Below are 22,485 nucleotides of genomic sequence, written 5' to 3' on the forward strand. Positions count from 1 at the left end.
ATGCTGTAGAGGGAAATGAGGGGCGTGACTACCTGAGAAGGTAGCCCATCTAGGAGAAGGAAAACTCTGATATCCTCCGGGATATCATCGGCAAATGAAAAGGCTAAGGAGTAAATCCTTCACAAATCTGGTGTGGAGTCCCTAAGATGGTTGGATGGTGACTTGTACACCTCCTTCCAGCAACTCCTGCAGCCAAGCTGCTGGCAAACGTATTGCTCTGCTTTCCTTTGGACTACAAGGCCAAGAGGGGGTCTTGTTGTCTGGGCAGCCCAGGACCTCCATACACACTGCCCATGTTTGCGTCGTGGGGAGGTCACTTTGGTACTGCAATCACAGCGGTTTTGCTTCACCCCTGGAGGTACACTCCATTGTCTTTCAAGATAGATGGATGCCAACAGACACGTTGCAAGGCTTGCTTGTGTGCTTGAGCCTGCTGTAGGTTATTAAGCTTATTTCTTGGCCTACATAAATTTCAAACGTATTTATCATTCCTCCAACATTCTGCCTATGGCAGATAATCAAGATCCAAAGGGCAAGATACTGCTCACGGACCACATCTACACACCAACAGGTCTGTGGAGTGGAAATCCCCCCTTCACTTTTCTATGGAAAATGTTTCATTTCATAGGTCCTTAAGTATTTATAAATAAATTGATGACATTTGGGACCTTCTGGTAAAGGGTGGGTAATAAATTTTAAAGTATGATACTAGGTAACCTTGACAGTTTTAACTTCTTAGCTTTATTTACTAACTGCAAGTAAAATAAACATTCTAAATTAGATCACTCTCTGGGGCATTATAACATTTTTTTGATGCAAATTGCTCTAATTTGCATAGGAAAATTCCCCAATTCTTCTGGAGAGCCCACATCACTGCACACCAAACATGGAGAACTACAACTCCCATCATCCCTGACTATTGCCCATGCTTGTCTAGTGTTGATGGGAGTTGTAGTTCAGCATCAACTGAAGGTTCCCCACATGTGCTCCAGTCACCTAAAGTAACCCCTGCACTTATTTTTTATGTTACAGCTTACCAGAAGATTAGCCTTCTGGGGTGAATGGAAGGAAATGTTTTTCGATCCCAAAGGGATTGCTTTGCAGGACCTTACATAAATACTGAAAGCTCCTAATTATATGGCCCATCAGCCTTGGATGTAGGGTCAATCATAAAACACACACATCATCAGGAGCTAGGTAGGGGACAGCAAAGTTGGGAGAGCTACAATGCAACATCTTATGTATCTGCTTCAATTAATTTAACTTGATAGGCAGGCATACCTTTCCCTTAACTCCTCTTTTCTCATTTGACTTTTTTTGTTGCTTTTACACATTACCAAAGCAGTGTGACAGCCACTGACGCTGCTAGCATAATGTGTCACTCTTATATCTTTTCAGCTAGGACATACCACCATGACAGCAATGCAATTTGGACATCACAGCATGGAGGTAGCCACACAAAATGGCCAAAAAGAAACTTGTGTGCATGGGTGTATTCTAGACAGATGGTCTTGACACTCAAATCATCACCCTGTCAATCAGCTCATGTTTTGCTATCTTGACATGTACAAAGATCTCAAACACAGGAGCCTGCAAGCCAGTCAGATTGTTTCTGTAGAAGCAGTTAAGGCACATTAAACTACTCCTTTGTTGCAAATATGCTGTCCTCCCACCAAATAAGGAGCCTAATTTGTAACTTTGGGATTCTGGAGTTTTTTCAAACATGTTCATCTGCACCCAAGTTTGGAAAACTAAACAGATTGTATTTTACTTACTGTTTTGATTGCACTATACACATTTATGCATTTTTCAACCTGTCACAATTTTTCTCACACATGTATAAGTAATTTACAAATATAATGGGATCTATTTCAACAAAAGATTAGAATCTCACCCTACATACCAATCAGGGTAGGAACACAGACACAAGGAAATGGATTGAGATACCGTAGAGGATATACTTCCCTTGTCACTAGAATAATCCATTTTAAAATCCATTCAGCAGGATAATGTTATTATAGAAGGTAGATGCAGCAACCACTATATTTAAACTTGTAAAACAGGTTTAGTGTAGAATGGAGTTGAACAGAATCTGATACAAAGTGAACTGTGATGCAGGCAAGTCGAGCACAACGTCCCACCAAGCAACAGAAACAGGTTGTCTGAAATTGCAAATCAATTTCTACTCAACAGAATTAAAGCACAATCATTGTTTCAGACTACGTACTCTCATTTGAGTCAGTCAAAGCAGCAACACACAGCTCATTTAATAGATGTGAAACTAAGGACGGGGGCTGTCCAATGCCTATTTTCCATTCTAAAACATACTGTACCAGTGTATAAAATTCCGATATACAACTAGATAACTATTTCTAAACAATTTTATTTAGAACATGTGTCTCATGTACTATTGGGTCTCACGTAGCATCATTTCACTTTAATTAATCCATGCAATGTCATAATCATTGCCATGTTGCTAATTACTCATTTTAATAGCCACTTCAGTAACAGTATTCAAAGAATAAGGAAAGTAGCTTCCTTTCTGATATTATATATCAAATGTGCTGATTTCTGCCATTAAGGATTTTTTTTCCACAATCTTCTCTCTGTTCTACAGAGTTTCATTCTTAAGTCTACCCTTACAAGTAAAGGCTATGTTATATACTTTACTATTATTACACATGAAAGGTTTCCTAGGATGACCAACTGGGTACAATCTTAAATTTATTGTTATAGACATCTGGATGTCTGAGCAAATCACTCTGAACAGCCAAATAAGATACAATTTAAAAGGCAAGTCCAAGCTATTAAAAAAGTGAACTTTAAATTACTCTCAAGTCTTTATGTGCCTTAGTAATCATTTCCAAAGTGATCATGATGGTAAATTGATAATGATAGTAAAAAGGCCTACTCTTGCTTTCAATCGGCTACAAAAGCTCTAAACATGATACATGAGCAGATGTTCTTGGCTCTGTTCTAAAACTGTTTTCTCATGATACGTGTAGCATTATCCATCAGTGAATTTCACACCAAATCTGGGTGGCGTGTCTTATTAAGACTTCAGTATGTCATTAATGTTGCGAGTGATTTGCTCTTCCTAGGTCTTTCTGCTGGTGGACTGAGCTAAATCATGGTTGAGCTCATAGTTTAGCTCTCTCTAGAGTAACTGTGAGCTGTAACCGGGTTCATAGAATCATAGTTTGTTCAGAAGAGCTTGGGTGCAATCCTCACCATGCCTGCTCAGAGGTAAATCGTATTGAGTGGACCTTACTCTCAGGTAAGTGGGATTAGGAATGCAGCCCAAAACCACAAATCTGAGTTCTGGCGTAACTCATTAACAATTTGCAATTTTGGACACACTTTTCAAAATGTAAATATTTTTGTATACACTTTAACACTGTATATACATTTTAACCTAATACACATTTTATATGCATTTTGGTTCATTTCAAGCTGGAACTGAATTACAAAATTAAGAGACATGTGAAAACAGAAGGACAGGTGCACTGTGGTTCATATAACAATCTCAGAAGTATGAGATGAGTCACTTAGAAATGCAGACTAAACAAAACTTGTGATTATGTACATTGGTTGGTGTCCATATTTATAAGAACATTTATTCAAAGTGAGGTGATGGCCACCATAGAGCAGCATTTCTCCTAAATTATGAACATTGTCAGAAAATCTCCTTTCTCAGAGCCTACACATTCACACTAAGCCATAGTTTGGGCTTAGCATGATGTACAAACCAGGTGACTGCAGCAGAAGGGCTCTGGTTTAGGCATACTTTGACATCCATTTTTTAAAAGGTCTCGTGCCTTTGCTGCTGTAACAAGATGGACATAGGTCATTGGAAAGGCCATGGAAAAGCAACAATTTAAAATGTGATTTCCCCCTCAATTGGATTCTAGGTCATCCCTATCTTCTGAACATAAGAAACCTAAAATCCCTGTAATACAGGTGTTGGCTAAAAAGGGATGTGAAGGTGAAATATAAGATACAAATAGGGAAAGGAAATTAGGGAAGAAAGAGGAATAATATAAAAATAATATATATTCTGAAGCCTCCATAATATTTAAAATTATTGCTCATATCCCTGATATTAGCCCTTTTCAAAATTTAGGGTGCAAGCATGGAGTCAATGCGTCAGCGTAGTCACAGGGGCACACTGTGTTTGGGGTGAGGCTAGCCAGTGGGCCCAGTTAGTGGGTCCCACTACATGTGTTGTGCATCAACCAAAGACATCTGTGCAGGGGAAGCCTATGTGCTTGCGACTGTATAGAAGCCTTCTTACCTACAACCAGAAGTCCTAAGCCATCAGGGTTGTAGCTGCATAGAAGTCTTAACACATACAATTGCACATACAAACCCTTCATTTTACAGACATCAGGATACAAAACTTCAAGGCTAACCAGCCATCAGACAATAAAAAGAATATCCATCACACATGCCCTATGCAAATTAGTGTAAGATTGATAAGGAGGGTTGTTTGTGTGTGTTTCTTTGGGGGTAAGTTACTTTTTTTTTCTTGACCTGCAGAGAATAGCAGTACTCCAACTCTGTTTTAAAATGATTATTCCTTGACAGACAGGACACCATTAGCTTAATTTTGACTTGTGCTCCCTATTAGTATAATCTACCCTGAGATATTTCAGTGACAGTAGCAAATACCACTTTGAAATGAGCTCTCTCACTTCAAAGTTAATTACATGTATTTGGTTTTTGATAAATGAAAGCATCAGATGTGATTAATTGAAGGACAATCAATAAGATATAGCTATTAGACATCTTGATGAGCTCTCCAGAGCCACTGGACAATCTATAGCAATCAACTAACTGAAGTGTGCATACTACGTCCTCAAATGATTCAACTAAAATAAACCAAACAAAACTCAGACTTTTTCAAGGGACCCATTTCCTTTTTCTTAAGCTGGAGACACAAGCAGGCAGGCGGTCTTTACACACACACACACACACACACACACACACACACACACAATCTCAAATCCAAATCAAACTAAACACACACAGCTGTATTGTGATTTTTCAAACTCATACACCACTGGACAACACTTTCAGTTGTTACTTGAAATGTGGGTGGTTCGTGCACACCCAAAAGACACAATGGCAGTCATTTTGCTGACCACTAGCCTTTTGTGGGTCCATGGGTTTAATTCTCACTTTGGGTGCAAGGGGTTGGGATTTCAAGCCCTGCCATGCATGATAGAAATGTGTGCAAATTTAGAAACCACAGAAGTTACCAACAGTTTGAAGATATGACAAGTAGATGTGTTCAGAGGCTAAACTTCTAACAACTAGGAACATATTGCTCTGTACTGTCTACACTGACAGTGGCTCACCAGGTTTGAGCGCAGAACATTTCCAGCACTAACTGGAGATTCTGGAGATTGAATGTGGGACCTTCTGCATGCAAAGCAGACACTTGATGCTTCCCCTAATTACAGTACCTCGGGTTAAGAACTTAATTCATTCTAGAGGTCCATTCTTAATCTAAAACTGTTCTTAACCCGAGGTACCACTTTAGCAAATGGGGCCTCCCGCTGCCGCCGCCACACAATTTCTGTTCTCATCCTGAAGCAAAGTTCTTAACCCGAGGTACTATTTCTGGGTTAGCGGAGTCTGTAACCTGAAGCGTCTGTAACCTGAGGGGAAGAAATACCTGAGTGCTTTTGCCTTCATGCTCTCTGTGTTCTTGAGAAGCAGCTGTCTGGTCACTACAGAAACAGGGGAGATGGAGGCTTGGCCTGATCTAGCAAGGATTTAAGGTCTCAATCCGGAATCCTTTAAAATGCTTTTTCTTCCAACTTCTACATAGCAAAGACTGCTGAAATAAGTTTAATATAATATATGCCTTATTTTACTCATATTGCAAGGCTAATGCAAAGCAATCAAAATCTTACAACCAATTATTTCCATTTATTTTGACATAAAGATTAGTAGGTGGAAGATGAGGAAGAAGTCTCAAATGATGATGCATCATGTCAGAATGGGAATTACCCTTTTCCATTTCTAAGAGAGATATACAACCGTGAACGGAATAATCTGAAGGTACAAAGCAACAGAATATTACCAAATGTTTTATAAAAATATGGAAACATAACTGCATTTCACAAGTATGGTATGTAAGTACTATTAGCATAAATGCTGACAACTGTTAATCTACTAAAGCCCTGATTAATGGATACAGCTGTCCATTAATACTAGGCTACGAAAATTGATTAGTCAGTTAAGAATTCAATCCTCTTGTTCAATAAAACTGCACTTTCTCTGAAAATGCAATATGGAATAAAGTAATGCATCTGCCAGCACTTACATATATTACAAATATCCCTACCACATATTAGAAAAGAAAGCACACTGTGTTAACTGTATTATTTTTACTATTTCAGATGTGGCATCAAGCAATGCAGCCCCATGTAGATGGGTGATGGATGAGGATTACATCCACTCTGCAACATGCCATAATTGTATTCAAATCTGAGTCCACACATACCAACCCAATGTGCACTAGCCCAATCTACACAATTAGTCCTCAAAATTAAAGGGTCATAATCGCATGGACTGGGACTATGTGTCAGATTCAACATATGGCCTTATTTTAAAAATTATTTTTAACTGAAGTATTTAGGTAGATAACAGCTACAACAAATTGGAATATTAAAACAAACACAAATTGTAATACAACAGCTAATTAATCAGTATGAATCACTAAGCTGAACTGAGTCAACTCAATGTAGGTGAAGATTTGACCACAACACAAAGGTCTTAGAACTTCAGCTCTTACACACCAACCCAAGGAAATACATGAATAGAGCTTGGGAAACTATTTGCATAGATGGCCAACAAAAAGTATCAGGAAGGCTTGAACACAGGGGAGGCAAACGATGATGGAAAGCCAGATACTGCTAGATCCCAATTCACTGAAGCCTCCCATATTTAATACCTTCTGGAGGATAGGTCAAATGATATTACACTGACCATGGGAAAGCTTCTTTCGAAGGTCGCAAGAAACAAAGACCATCACGCTCTAGACATAACAAAATGACTACGTCGATCTCTTTCACCTGTTTGGTTGTTTTAACTGTATCTTGTTTTGAAACTGTTTTGTGGGTCTATGGACTGCAATAAAGATATTTGATCACTATGTAGTTAAAGCCAACCATGGTTATTTATTTTTAATGGTCCATGATAGAATTTACCATGTTGTCACCCCACTGAAAAGGCAAGGGACTTGCTTCTAATAAATTTAGTCCAGGCCAAAACACGAACCAAAAAACAGAGCTACTGGCATCATCAGAGATGTGTCATAGTTTTGCTGAATGGGATGTCTGAAAAAGCTAATATGGGGGCAGTGCACACCTGTCCCTGAATTTGCATCAGGTTTGTATCCCAGATTTACAATCTTTCACATAAACTTTTGCAGACCTTAAGGTACCGTATTTTTCACCCCATAGGACGCACCGGCCCATAGGACGCACCAAGTTTTTTTGGGGGGAAATAAAGAAATCCCCCCCCTTCAGACCAGGTCCGGGGACAGCGGGAAGCCGCGCTGCGCCTCCCAGCTGTCCCCGGAGCTTGCGGGGCAGGCAGCGGGGAGAAGCGCTCTTCTCCCCGCCGCCCGCCTTCAGACAAGGTCCAGGGACAGCGGGAAGACGTGCTGCACCTCCCAGCTGTCCCCAGAGCTTGCGGGGCGGCAGCGGGGAGAAGCGCTCTTCTCCCCGCCGCCCGCCTTCAGACCACATCGGGAGACAGCGGGATGGCGGCGTTCCGCCTGCCCGCTGTCCCCCGACCTTGTGGGGCTGGCGCTGGGGCTCTCCTGAAGCCTGGAGAGTGGTGCGCAGCGAAAGCCTGCATTCACCCCATAGGACGCACACACATTTCCCCTTCATTTCTGGAGGGGAAAAAGTGCGTCCTATAGGGTGAAAAATACGGTATATTTTTAGAGTACACTCTCTTGCTATCCACTGACTTTAAAGAATCTTTAATATTTCACTTAATATTGCTCACATTTGTTGCTTGTTTTGAGCAGAAAACAGCAGACACAAAAACCCCCACGGATTTTCACACACATATATATACTACTTGAATTTGCCTCTGGCTCAAACTCTACCACCTAGTTTGTGGTATAGTTGCATAATCTCAGCCTTCAGGTCAACCCTAGGCTATGTTTTTAATGTGATGTTCTCTCCTTTTTCTACATGTCCATGTTGGAATTAGACTCCCAGGGAATAGAGATGCTAACAACAGAGACTCCAAAGGACCTGAAACTGTGATATTACAAACAGTATTAGTGCCACCATAATATTATGTGAAACTTTGTATCTTCTGATTATGTGTTAAGAAAATAAGTGTTATAATAAACTGACACTTCACTCCTTTTGGTATTTGGTAATGACAAGAGTTTGGAGAGGAGCTGCATTTACTTATCTGAAAGGACAAGGCAGTGAGCAGATCCTTTGTAATCCCCCTCCCCCAAGAACAATATCCTCAATTATGTTTGGAACAGCATTTTGGCGGGCAGGTGCAAAAACACAGGAGTATACTCAAAACAAACAGAGGCCAAGCTCTGTGATCATTAGCAGTCCTAAGAAAGACTTCTATTGTGTCTGTGTTTTTAAAACTTTCAAATGACACTTTCCACTCATTTTAAACCAACACACATTTGAGGCTGGAAGGAAGATTTCAGAAACTTTTCCTTCTGCTTTTGCTAAACTGGGTTTTCTTGTTTCATCTGAACCAAAAAATTGTGGTTACCATGTGCATCCTTTTTTTTTTTAAGCCAATAATCATAAATCTTTTTTGTAAGTAAAACTTTACAAGTTTTAAAAGCAGGACAGAAGTGTAAAAATAAACAAAAACAAAAAGCAGAAATATCAGTCTATAAAATTATGGCAAGTTTTAAATTCACTCTAATACTTCCTTTATCGCTAGGGAAGCATATTACAGAAAAATGAATCAAACAACTGCCGTTCACTGAGCTCCATGGTTACATATTTAACTGGTGTTCCAAAAAATGTGCAAGTAAAATTCAGAAGCATAAGAATACATTAAAAATCAATCAATATTGAGTATGGTTAAAAGTAAAAATATTTTTCAAGTTCACCTTTCAGCCTTCTTACAGAATTTCCATATCTACAAGTGGATGTTTAAAAAAATGAGGATTTACCCTCATAGAGAAGTTATTCAAATAAATAAAACCATCTTCTCCACTTTATTATTTATACTTGGATCAAAATATATGTATCTTTTGATCTGTAAATATTGGGTAAATTATACAACCCCCTTTTGATCCCAGCAGTGTCCCTTCCCAAGCCAGTAAGTATTTACGGAAAAATACCATTTGTACAAGTGTCTGCGGGAGGAGAATACCTCTCACACAGTCACTGCTACTGATCTTAGGACTCTGAAAAGCAACTTCCACAAGACTGTGAATCATAGAAGCTGCAACTAGATGAAGCTTTCCCCAAGTCTAGCTTCTTCCTATTATACAGATTTTTGTAGAAAGTCTGTGGCTCTTTGAAGAAAGCTTTGTGATAATATTCTAACCCAGAGAAATTAAGCCCTCCATGGTTACTGAAATCCTTCTCTGTCATTCTGTTATACAGAGGCTAAAGTAACAATACCTCTACATCTTTGTTTCTTTCTACATCAGCTCTTGATAACTTTAATTAGTAAAAGTCTACGCAGAAGCCTTCCACAACTTTCAAACATTACATCGCCTGGGTTGTATCCAACAAAGTAATTCTATTAGTGCAAGAACTTCCACTTGCAAACTGGACTTTCTCTCCCTCTCCTCTCCCCACTTGCCACCTTGAAATTGTGTTGCTTGGGGCACAGGAACAAATTTTCACACTAATGGAGCAACTTGGTTGGATACAACCTTCTAAGAGTGACTTTTACAGGAGCCACTGTAGCTTCACTTCCAATTCAACACAATGCCGTACACAACAGATCCCATGGCCCACAAGAAGGAAGACAAACAGATGGATGAGAAGCAGGCAAGCAACTCCTCAAGCTGATGATTCACTGAAGTTAGAAATGGTAGTAACCTACCATGAGGAAGCTGAGACTCCAATTGGAGTCTGAAGCTGAGACTCCAATACGTTGGCCACCTCATGAGAAGAGGTCTCCCTGGAAAAGACCCTGATGTTGGGAAAGATGTAGGGCACAAGGAGAAGGGGACGACAGAGGACAAGATGGTTGGATAGTGTTCTCGAAGCTACCAGCATGAGTTTGACCAAATTGCAGGAGGCAGTGGAAGACAGGAGTGCCTGGCGTGCTCTGGTCCATGTGGTCATGAAGAGTCGGACACGACTAAACAACAACACCACCATGAGGAAGAGATTCCTCACTTCTGTCTGCATTCACATGACCACTGAGAGCCAGAAAATCACTGTGCTATGGTTTCAAACCCAGACTAAAAATAAATAAATCCCAAAGTAGACAAGTGTAGCATTTTCACATGCCTCACATATTGTGCAAAACAATCTATTTGGCGTAAGGAAAATATTTAAAGGGCTGGCCTATTCCCATTGCGTTACAGAATTGTTAGTACAGTGTTATGTCTGTGTTTATTCATGAAAATTAGTAAGGGATGTTTCAGCTATTAAAGGAATGTATATCCTGTCTGATTTTGACGTAGCATTGTAGGAAAATGTATCCTCTTCACTTCCTGAGAACCTGACCAACAACACTACTGCTTTGAGAGTGATGTCTCTTTGGGGCTCTTGTACTTTCCCTTCAGTTTTTGCTATTACTTATAGCAGCAGAATTCTTTTGTAGGCCATCCAGAATGTACAAACATTGAAAAATGGAGGGGGTGGGGGAGCTGTTAAGAAAAAAAGACAGGGATAATAAACCTTTAAGAGATCAAGTTTCTCAGTAGATCAAAAGATATGTGGAAACACAAATTTGTGTGTAACTATTACACATCTGAATATCCCATGATCTGGACACTGCTGCCTTCAAGTACTATTTCAATTCCTATGATTTAAACTGACAGTTCAAACTGTCACTCATAATCCTTCTATCACTTAGCAAGGTTAGGAGAATAAACGCTTCAAAGGAGGAGAGGAGGTGCTGCCATTTATTGGGCTACGACCTCAAAGGCAAGACACTTAGAAATTTACTCAGCTTACTAAAGATCCCCCTCACACCTCAAACACTATACAAACTCAATATAAACAGTCTCTAGGAAGTAGTATTTCTCCAGAAATCAATCACAATAGTATATTTACAATATACTGGCCAACCAGGGATAATATGAGTCAGGTTTCACTAAGATTTAGCCCAAGAACCTATTTTCAATATAGATTCCCAGAACACATGAAGTCATAATATAGAGTGCCTGAAAAAAATACACATGTATGTTTTCCTTACTCAGAGTAACCACAACTAGCTTCTACGCATCTAGGATTCATGGTGTACGTAACTGACCTACAAGATTTGGTACCACAAGATGTAGTGATGGCCACCAACTTAGAAGGCTTCAAAAGCATATTAGAAAAATTCATGGAAGAAAAGGCAATCACTGGCCTTGAAAACAATATACTACCTATATAATCATAAGCACCCTATGATTACTAGTCATGAGAAGGATATAGTCCTCACTCTGCTTTTGGGTTTCCCATAAGGCATCTGGTTGGCCCCTGTGGTTAGTAGGATGCTTGTCTAGAAATGCCTTTGGTCTGATCTAAAAGGGCTCATCTTGTGTTCATATGATTAGAGATAAGATTTTGAAATCAGAAAGTGGTATCTCCATGACACTCTTCTTCTTTTTTTTAAGAAATAGATTACTGCCTCTTCCTCACTGTGGTCTTGGTTTGCAGCTTTTCACTTTATATTATGGAAAAACTGAGGCGGGTAAGATTTTCAACGCCTTCTCTAAAGATGGTCAATAGTATGAGGGAGCAATGCAGCACTGTGAAAAATAATCAAATAATAATTAGCTTCCACAAGAACTTTGCCAAAGAAAAGAGCAGTCTTCAGGGCTCTTTTTGGCTGCATCTTGGCTCTCACACTGTGTTCCACATGTCCCACAATACACATTAACTTGTACAGTATACTTTCAGCCATGTGCTCCACTGTTACCATGGAGCCAAAAGAGAACATGACTGAGTTAGCTCACAAGTATCTGCAATATAAAATCATTGAATGTGGTTTGTGGCAATAGCACAGTTACTTTTTTGTTTTATGTTATTAAAGTACACTATTCCTTAAAATGCCAGCAAATGGAAAAATAGTTCAATAATTAAGATATGTATATCACTCTTATTAAAAAATATAAAATAGTAAAAAATAAGACAGACAGCACTTATAGGTCAGAAAGGGCTGCAAACACTTTTGGCATTTTTCTACAGGAAAGAGAAAATGCAGATTCAGAATATCAAACACCAGTTGCCATTTCCAGTCAGAATCTCTTAAAGCGCACACCTTAGGGAGATCTCTGTTCCTATGCTGAGACACCTCACAATATGTGCTCTCCTCAATTCTTTTACCAATGTTGGACTATTGTGAGGTGAATTCTCTATCAACTATTATTTTCAAACAATCTACTTCTGTTGAGCTGCAGCCACTTCCCACTGTTCCATTAAAATATGGATTAGTGTCGCTTTTAACCATACATGCACACAATCAAATTCTCCCACAAAGGAATCTCATCTCAAATGGAACCATTTAAAAGTCCATTAAGAATCGTGGATACAGTTTGGGACAGCAGCTTAGAGAGACTGTTGAGCACCAAAACATATCAAAACTGCTGATAAAATATCAGATGTTCTTGCCCTTGTTTAGGCTCTTTTGTCTCCTGTAAGTACAGCATATGAGACAAAAAGTTACAGGTATTGGTGCCAGTCCTGTCACAACACATGCCATACAGCCAGTAAGGTTTGTGAAAAACTCATGATTTAGAAAGTTTGGGGGGAGGAATGGTGTCACAGACAAATTATCAGTCTTTATTCTTTATCTAGTTGTCTCTATTTTGACAATATGTGATGAATTAGCTTAGTTTAATAAACCATTCACAGAATGTGTTGGGGATTTTTAGCATACAAAATCTCAAAGTAGCTATATGCATGTGAAGAACAAGCTCAAATCAGAACCACGGATGCAGAAAAGAATAGCAGAATAAACAGGTGGCAGTGATAAGCGGCAAAAAAGTGTTGAATGGAACAAAGGGCTAGAACAGTTGAAAGAGGAAATTGTGTACATTGCTTAGAGGTTTTCATGATGCAGCATACAAATTCTGTTTAACAAAAAAAAAAACCCACCAACATAAAGAATGGATCACACAACTACTGGGGAGAAACACCAACTAACTCCAGAACACATATTCAATCAAACTTTTTGAAAAGATTCTATCGCATTTTCACAGCTTCAAGGAGTTCAGCAATCTTGTGGAAACTGTTACTATTTCATAAAGCTGAAACATCACTTTGGGATCACAAAGTGCTAAAAAGAAGTTTATAAATATTGCAAAGAAATAAAAATAAACTGGTGAAGGTAATTTTTGAAGCAGTCATTTCTGAAAGAGAAGTTGTGGAGATAACCATTTATGTGAAGAAGGTGCTCCTCTGTTTTGCTTTGTTTGTTTGTTTAGAGATTTGCTCATAATACATTTTGTTTAGCCACTACTGTTGCATTAGTATGTGAAAATCTATCAAGATTTTATGCTTGATTTTTACTTGTAGTGTTTCTTGAGGTTTAAGAGGATATTTTGCTTTGCCGTTGAATATATTGCTTTAAATATGGCTCCTGCATGCTGCATTTGATTTACATTTGTAATTTTTGATTCTGATATTTTGCAATGTTCTAAAATCATGCTGTAAACCACTTAGAGCTATTTTTATTTTACTGGAAATGTAAAGTGGTATATAAATTATCTATGGGAGTCTTATTTGAACCACAGGAAAGGAACGCTTGCATTTGTTCAGTACACCAACAAACAGCAAGAAAAACACTATTCTGAAATACCCAAAGACAGATGTCAGCTTTCAAGTCTTGTTATGGTGAGGTTAAATCATGACACAGATACTGAAGAAACCTGAAAATCAAACCTTTTATACTGCACTGGCAATATCCACATGGGCAATAAGTCAGAGTCAGTACCACTTTCAGAGTAAACATATGACCAAAGGCAGTACAACTTTTTCAGCTTCCTACAGTGTCACAATAAATGACAGAGCAGGCACTTGCTAAAATGTTAAGACCACACACAATCTATGGCAATTACTTGGACACTTTCCAACATTCCATCTGCAAAGACATTGTGGAAATGTCTTCTCAGTGACTTGCCTTTGTCCTGGATAAACGCAGTCACCCAAAGTATAAAAGAACATGCAAGGAAGATAAGATGTGCTGTAAATGAAAGGCAGGTTCTTCCAGAATGTGTCATGCCAAAGAACTGCACAAAGAAAGAGGCACTATCTTGTCTCACTGGGACCTTTGCTGTAGACACACGCTCAGGTGTTACCCGTGTGGATAATTGGGCCCAAGGCAGCAAGAATGCACAAGCTTAACTGATTGCAGCAAACTGATTGAGCGGTATATAAATCTTGAAAACTAAAATACCGGCCGGGTAAAAGCAGTATGCGGAGCAATTACTGGCTTGAATGATATGATAGAAAATGTTTTAGCATCACTGCAGATGCTAATTATTATTTGCTAATCACCTTGGGAATTTGTTTGAATGATGGGATAAACTACCCTATAATAAATTTATATTTATCCTTTTTTCTGTTGTGTTGCAATATTTTCTAGTTATTTATTATTTTTACCAGAGCTACCTAACAATTTGTCACACATACTTCTCTATTAAAAAATATTTAGGTACTTCTAACAGCAAGAGGTTAACTAAATATCTAGATCAAGAAAGGGCTCAAGTAATAAACTGATGCCAATTTTTGAAGAATTCCAGAACTCCTTACAAACAATGGATTCATTTATTCAGAAAGCTCAAGAGTTTCAAATGCTACCTTTGCTAAACCTTTGAAATGGCAAAAATGTAGCAGGTCTCTCTCTCTTTCTCGTGAATAAGGGGGGAAATCTAACTTTACATAAATTAAATATATAAATTTGATTAAATATGTTTGTGCCTTTGCGATGACATTTAGAAAAGGAAGTATTCATTTTCTGTTTAGAAAAAGAAAAACTCTTTCAAATGTAATTTGAAGCTGTCAAGCCAATCTCCTTTACAGATCTTTTAAATGTCACCTACCTTCGGAAGGGAATGGCAAATTCCTTACAAAACGTGCAACTGCAAACAGGCCACGTTAAATCAAGAATTTATTAAAATAAGCCACTGACATTTACATTGATTAAGCGTAGCCCTTTTGCTTTCTCCCTTCTGCTAGAAGCCCTTTCAAAAGAAGTGTCACAACATCTTATACTGGCGTTGTTCTTACAGTAATTCCGAAACACACAACTAGGCGTTACGCAGGCAGCTAACTCATGAAAAGGGGCTGCGTGAAAAGAACTCGCTGGGTTCTATGCATGGAGATTAATGTGAAATTGTAGTTGTTCTACATTGGGACTTGGTGGGGTGTTCCTTTATTATTTCTCCTCAGCATCCTTGAAATTTACAGCCAATTTTTTTTTAACTGTGCTTGGTATAAATCAATTACAACACTACACTTAATAGCTTTAAACAGAAGACTATATTAATCATAGCTTTAAGAAAAGGCTAGCACTACTCACAGTCACAACATGTATTAGTGAACTCTACAGTTTAGCTTATAAAATCAGCATTTACAGTTGAGATGCTTTTTTTTAAGCCTCAATAAGGGCAGTATTTCTTGTAAAATAGAGGGAGAAGACGGCACTTAAAAGTAATTGTGACACACACAACCCTGAGGCAGACACGTTAACCCCGCTTAACCACTGATCATAGTTTTAAAACTATTCTTACCCTTTGGTCCACAATATTTTAGCAAGCTATGAATTATGATTTTCGACCATGTAGGGAATGAAATATCTCCCGTGCCTCATCATGTACAAGCACTGCTGACTCGTAACAACCACCAACAGAATTTAAAGGCAGTATTTCCTGTAAGTTGTCTCCTGCAAAAGCATTGCTATAGGGAAGTCTGCTACTGAATCTGTAACAAAGTGAAGGAGATTACGTAACTATTATTCCAAGGTATAAAAATCTGCTTCTAATCTATAGTTACTCACAGGTAATGTGAAAAGGGTTAATTCCCAGCTAATTAAAAGGTGCTGTATGGAAAGGCATCATGATAATAAATATTCAGTTCTACATACTGTTAAACGTTAATCTCTCTCTTCTCTGAACTAAGAGGAGACTTAACAACAGACTCTGAGCCAGCACAGAGGGCACATACTCGCACACACAAACGCAAAAGATACTTAGAAACAGCCAAATACCACTATCATCTACAACAGCTATTTGAAATAACTATACATCACGTATGCATCAAACGACATGCCTCAAGATTTGGAATGTGGTGCCATCAACAGGCAGGTAGTACCCAATTCTCCCCACTTTCTGGTTTCAGGGAGGGTATGGAGGCTCTGAATTGATGACCATTAGAGAAATGCTTGGTTCAGATAATGGTGTTCAACATGTTTCAGATGTAGATTGTCCATTAAAAACCAAGTTTTCAGCTTGAGAGTGCTCCTGAAGTGATGTGTCAGCTGTGGCCAAGAGTGCCCAGCAAAGTTGGAAATGGTTCCATTTCCTTGAGGCTGGCATGGCCACTGTCACACATGCTTTGCTCTTATCCATATGAGATAGTGCATCATATAGGATGTGTCATTCTAGGGAGTGAAAGTTATTTTTTGCAATTTCTTCAGTGGAGGTCTTAAAAATATGTTTTGGGCTGTGAAGAATACAAAACCTGCCCTTATTTTTGTGACTGGACAACATTTAACTTGGTAAGTTTACATCTGATGAAGAACTACATAAACTGGTGTCAGAAAACGACAGAAGTTTAATTTTAGCTTCTGAAAATGTCAGTTAGTGCTAAATAAGAATAAAAATAAGAATATTAATATATACTGCAAGTACTTGGCAATCATTTTTAATGATTTTATGCAATTTTACACACATTCTAATTACCAAGCAAAACTAAATTATATTACTTTAACCAAAATATATTTTGAATTCCTATGTTTAAACTTTTTAGCACCCCCTCATTTTCAGAATTTGAAAGTTGGAAACTTCAACACACCCTACTGCATCAGAGTGAGGCTGGCCTTGAAGAACGTTGAAAAACTATCCATGACACGATCAATGTTTTAGCCAACTCATTGCCTACCCTAAAATAAAAAATGAGATGATTTAACATTAAGATCTATTGCATGCAGCACAGGCCAGTTTGGGTGGGAAGAAGTGTTGACATTGACTGTGTATAAATGATGTTTTGTTTTTAAATGAGATTGGCTATTTTGTATGCTATTTTCTAAACTTAATATCTCAGCAATGAGAATGAAGTAGTTTTTAGAGGGCTTTTAAAAAAGATTATTTCCAATTCATTTCGAAATTTAAAGCTGGTACCACAAATTAAGGCTTTAAAGCCTTACATGGTTGTGTCTAGAATATCTTAAGGATGGACTTCTCCAATTGGAGAATGCCCACATGTTAAGGTCTTTACGGCAGGCCTGTGGCACCACTACTAGAAGAACAGTAGATGGGAAATTTTCATTGCTGGCCCAAAGCTTTAGAACTCACAAGCTCAGGAAGCGCTCCTGGCCTCTCTATGCATATTTTCATATTGCAGTCTATACAGGATATGGTTACTTGGGTGCACCCCGACATGGGAATGTGCTATTAGTGAGCATTTGGCTTAGGTGGAGCTTGACTTAACAGTCTGGTATTGGAGCTGCAATAATTATTGCTAATAATGTCGCATTCTGATTTATTGCTATTTTGATGGTTGTACTGTTATCATGATAAGAACTTCCATATTAATACACTGTTCCATGTTATGATTGACAAAACTGTTTCTAGGATTGCTTTTACAAACCATAACCCCCTTTGTGAGAACACAGCCATTATTATTCTTTTGGTATAAACATGTAAATTACAAGTGATTGTAAGGGCATCTAACTGGGTGGAAGCACCGCTGTTTTCACTGAAACTTACTTCCAGGTATGTCTAGGGGACGCGGGTGGCGCTGTGGGCTAAAGCCTCAGCGCCTAGGGCTTGCCGATCGAAAGGTCGGCGGTTCGAATCCCCGCGGCGGGGTGCGCTCCCGCTGCTCGGTCCCAGCGCCTGCCAACCTAGCAGTTCGAAAGCACCCCCGGGGGCAAGTAGATAAATAGGTACCGCTTACCAGCGGGAAGGTAAACGGCGTTCCGTGTGCGGCTCTGGCTCGCCAGAGCAGCGTTGTCACGCTGGCCACGTGACCCGGAAGTGTCTCCGGACAGCGCTGGCCCCCGGCCAATAGATGTGAGATGGGCGCACAAACCCCAGAGTCTGGCAAGACTGGCCCGTTCGGGCAGGGGTACCTTTACCTTTACGTCTAGTATTGCAAAATTAATTGGTTTTAGTTCAAGGCCAACATTACTTTCCAAGAGTGCCCTGTCATTTCTAGGCCTTTTCAGGTTATCATTTCATAAAAATGCCAGCACCTCCAGTGGAATTTTCAAAGAGATTAATATCTAAAGTTTACTTGCATAGTACCATTGTACAGTTTACGTTAACATTAAGTATAGTTCTTTTTCTGAGGTTGCTTACTTGGAGGGCTAAGAGAAGACATATATTGGTTTGGTTTTTATGCATGAATCCACTCTGGTTTAATCACATGGGTGAAAGCTTTGTTTTGTTGCTATGGTCAGAACATCACATAACTTGTTATGTTTTACTCATACTCATGGGGAAACAATCCAAAAACAGCACCCAGCAACAGGAGACAGCACTATGACCACAGCATTAGCCTTCCAAACAAACTGTGGACTGTGATATCCACCAACAAAATAGAACAGACCACCAAATGGCCTCCATAGAACAAGAAATCCACCTAAACAGCCATTCAGCTCATCAGCTAAAGGACAACTATGATCTGGAGGGATGAGACTATACAGAAAATGTGTGTTCCAATTGTCCTTATCTACCAGGGACAGTAATTCACTGCCCTTATTTTGCCATTTGGGGACATATTTTAATGCAAGGAGCTATAGGTGGGGAATAGTCAACATGATGCCCTCCAGGTGTTACTGGATTACCAATATCCAGCAGTCCCCAACAGCAAGGCCAATGGCCAGGGATGATGGGAACTGCAGGTCAACCATCTCTGGAGGGCACCATGCTGGCTACCCCAGCTACAGAAGCTGTGATTTAGGATTCAGGTCTTCTCTCCAGGCTATCCATGAGTTAAATCTCCACAAGTGGAGAACAGAAGCAACTTGTCTCTAGTGTACATGCACTTAAATGGATGTGCATAGACAATAAGGCATCATGAAGTGCACAACCTGGAATTTCACATACTGAACAGCTGCCGTCATGCATTTTGAACAGTTAATAAGACATGATAATGATGTCATATGCACATAATTGTGGGTTCAGATATCTCTGGTATGCAGGTTGAGACCCTATCTGCCCGTGGACTGTCTCGCCAGAGTGGTGCATGCTCTAGTTATCTCTTGCTTGGACTACTACAATGCGCTCTACGTGGGGCTGCCTTTGAAGGTGACCCGGAAACTACAACTAATCCTGAATGCGACAGCTAGACTGGTGACTGGGAGCGGCCGCCAAGACCACATAACACCAGTCTTGAAAGACCTACATTGGCTCCCAGTACGTTTCCGAGCACAATTCAAAGTGTTGGTGTTGACCTTTAAAGCCCTAAACCAGTGTTTCCCAACCTTGGGCCTCCAGCTGTTTTCGAACTACAATTCCCATCATCCCTGACCACTGGTCTTGCTAGCTGAGGATTATGGGAGTTGTAGTCCAAAAACAGCTGGAGGCCCAAGGTTGGGAAATGCTGCCCTAAACAGCCTCGGTCCAGTATACCTGCAGGAGCGTCTCCACCCCCATCATTCTACCCGGACACTGAGGTCCAGTACCGAGGGCCTTCTGGCGGTTCCCTCGCTGCAAGAAGCTATAGGGAACCAGGCAGAGGACCTTCTTGGTAGTGGCACCCGCCCTGTGGAACGCCCTCCCGTCAGAGTTCAAGGAAATAAACAACTATTTGACTTTTAGAAGACATCTGAAGGCAGCCTTGTTTAGGGAAGCTTTTAATGTTTGACAGACTACTGTATTTTAACATTTTGTTGGAAGCTGTCCAGAGTGGCTGGGGAAACCCAGTCAGATGGGTGGGGTATAAATAATAAATTATTATTAATTATTATTATTATTATTATTATTCTCATCATCATCATCAGTTCATACCAATCGGGGACTGCCTGTCGTAGAGGTCTATGTATGTACAGCACACACTAGCCAAAGGGATGGAGTGAGGAGGTAACTATAATGACAGGGCAGCACCCACCTCAACAGGATGGCCTAACAGCGCTGGGAGTCCTGTCCTATTCCTCTCTCCCTGCTGCCACTTCCTGCTTATGTGTCACTAAGTTGAGGGTTTTAGGATTCCCACTGCCTTAAAGGGGTCTCCATGCGAATTCAGCCAGCTCCTCTCCTCCTGCTCACACAGACAGTTGAACAACCAGTAGCCCTTAGGTATATTTAGAAACCAGCGCTACACAGGAGCATACGAAATAAGGATGAGGGGGAGAAATAGCAGGAAGGACGCAACTACTCTGCTCATGCATGATGCAGGAGCTGGGCGATCTAAAAATGACAGACTGATGAGAGCATAACTGCGCCACAGTGAGGACACTGCACATATCAAACCGAAGGGGGCAGGGCTACCCCACATCCCCCCCAAGCATGTCCTTTTGACATGTTGGGGGCAGGGAAACATCTGAACCACCCTGTGTGACTTAGTTCTGTTGCGAAGCCAAACAATTACATTAAGTTGTCTTTAACAAAATTATAAAACCTTTTGGGGCCTTTAAATTAGAGGACAACAGAGCTACTGCAGAGTAAATGCATACAGTACAGGCAACTCCTTTCTGTGGGGGAGATAAAGATTTCTTTTGAGCTCTGTAGTTCCATTAGGCAATGTAATGCTGTTGTTGATGGGTTTTTACCTGGGCACCCAACTATGGTCATTCTTTGAAAAAAAGGACCATTTGTATCCAGGAATAATCATCCTCAAACAAACTGACTGCAGCAGCTCAATACCGAAACATCAGCCTTAAAGGCAGCCACCTTATAGGGATTTTATACTACAAGGATTCGGAAAAGTGTGTTTACAAAACACCTCAAAGTGCAGTAATATCTCAGTCTGAAAGCAACTGTCAATATCAACATTAAGTGAGGGCTTCCAGAAGAATTTTGCTATTTTATATTGTGTTGTCAGATCGCAAATATTACTATTAATTAAATACCTTGTTTATTTTGTTTTAAGCACTGCTTTTCAACTTTTATTAAACTGATTGTTAATTTTTTTCCCAAGGCTTTGAATTTTTCTTTTTTCTAATTATTTCTGCATTTTTAAAAATCACATTTCTTCTTCAATGTTATCATTTATATTATTTTGTTTTGTTTTCCCTGTTTTTTAAAATGTTGTTTTAAACTTTTTAACGTTGTAAACTTTATTTTTTTTAAATAGATTTTTATTAGTTTTCCATAAATAAAAAAGAAATCACAAAAACAAAAACATAAATAAACACAAAACGACTTCCCCGTACCGCCCCTTTTCTGCATTCTTGTTTCAAGATTTTTCAGCAACCCTTTTGTATTATGCTTATTTCTAACTCGTAAATTTAACTTCCATAAAAAATTTAAAACAACTGTAGTTCTTTATCTCTTATAACCCTGATCCTCTAATTCTCCAAATTACAACAGTTTTTAAGATAAACTTTGAATTTGTTCCAGTCTTCGTCCACCGCCTCTTTCCCTCGGTCCCGGATTCTGCCAGTCATCTCTGCCAGTCCCATATAGTCAATCACCTTCGTCTGCCATTCTTCCAACGTGGGTAGATCTTGTGTCTTCCAATACTTTGCTAGAAGAATTCTTGCTGCTGTTGTAGCATACATAAAAAAAGTTCTATCCTTCTTTGACACCATTTGGCCCACCATACCCAGGAGAAAGGCTTCTGGCTTCTTATTAAAGGTTCTCTTCAGAACTTTTTAAATTTCATTATAGATCATTTCCCAGAAAGCCTTAATCTTCGGGCAGGTCCACCAAAGGTGATAGAAAGTTCCCTCCGTTTCATTACACTTCCAACACTTGTTATTGGGCAGATGATAGATCTTTGCTAACTTAGCCGGAGTCATGTACCACCTGTAGATCATTTTCATAATGTTTTCTCTTAAGGCATTACATGCCGTAAACTTAACACCAGTGGTCCATAACTGCTCCCAGTCAGCAAACTCAATGTCATGCCCTATATCCTGTGCCCATTTAATCATACTAGATTTCACCATTTCATCTTGAGTATT

At 39.5% G+C, this 22,485-nt stretch overlaps 1 protein-coding gene across 5 annotated transcripts in view; it reads right to left on the reverse strand.

Annotated features, from left to right (window-relative positions):
• The window catches only part of CTBP2 (C-terminal binding protein 2), a 212,588-nt gene that overhangs the window by 167,213 nt on the left and 22,890 nt on the right, over positions 1 to 22,485 (reverse strand). Inside the window, exon 2 of one of the 5 annotated variants that reach the window (XM_082222748.1) lies at positions 17,208 to 17,295. The exons of the other annotated variants lie outside the window; for them this stretch is intronic. The gene's annotated coding sequence lies outside the window, so the exon portion shown is untranslated. The remainder of the gene's footprint in view (positions 1 to 17,207; positions 17,296 to 22,485) is intronic. 5 annotated transcript variants of the gene reach the window in all.

This window comes from Podarcis vaucheri (assembly GCF_965113315.1).
Source record: "Podarcis vaucheri genome assembly, chromosome: 5".
Lineage (NCBI taxonomy): Eukaryota > Metazoa > Chordata > Lepidosauria > Squamata > Lacertidae > Podarcis > Podarcis vaucheri.